Source organism: Salminus brasiliensis, chromosome 1 (genome assembly GCF_030463535.1).
Source record: "Salminus brasiliensis chromosome 1, fSalBra1.hap2, whole genome shotgun sequence".
In the NCBI taxonomy this organism is placed as follows: Eukaryota; Metazoa; Chordata; class Actinopteri; order Characiformes; family Bryconidae; genus Salminus; species Salminus brasiliensis.
Genome location: NC_132878.1, coordinates 12893828 through 12894709, shown reverse-complemented (window position 1 = coordinate 12894709; position 882 = coordinate 12893828).

Below are 882 nucleotides of genomic sequence, written 5' to 3'. Positions count from 1 at the left end.
TAGGTTGTTTTGTCTGCATCTGCTCCAGGTGTTTACTCCCCATCTCAGTGAAAAAAGTACACTGGCATTAAAGGCCTTTCTCTGAACTTAAAACAAGAAGCAAAATCTGTGAGGGTGTGAGTGCTTGGCTTTGTAAACATCTAGACTAAAATGACTGATGAAGTCAGCCTGTGGCAGCTTTTTTATGTTTATTACCTCAATCAATCAGCCTTTATTTTCACTTGGAAGTACATTGAGGGTGCCCCTTATTTTCAATGTAGCCAAGCATTTGCAATGGACAGATATAAAGAGAAAATACTAAATAAAATTAATATTTAATAGGTGTAAACAGAATTCAGCAGAAGAAAATAGAACAAAAATATTAAAGCAATCAAGATAACTTAAGATTAAGGAAAAATAATAAAATAAATAAAAATCATAAATAACTGATTAGTCTATTAATTGAAATTTATAAAGCCAAAAATATGCAAAACTTTAAAAAAAGTAAACTTTAAAAACTTTAAAAATATCAATTTAAAAAAAACTTTAAAAAAAAAAAGAAATTAATTATTAAATAATGAAATAACTAATCAATAAAATAAAATACAAAAAAATAAATAAAGGTATAAATAGTGAAGAAATAAACTATTTAGCTAACTAAAATAGCAAGTGATAAAATTATCAAATAATACAATTCATTAATAGTTCATCAATAATACTACTACTACTACTACTACTACTACTAATAATAATAATAATAATAGTACAACTAAAATAAAATAAAATCAAATCAAGAACAAAACTTACAGGCAGAGTAGAGGATTGAAATGACAAGTTTAAAAATATGGCATGACACCAGTGAGTTGAGCTTTAGTGTTTCCTGCAGTGGCAATAAATAAGATA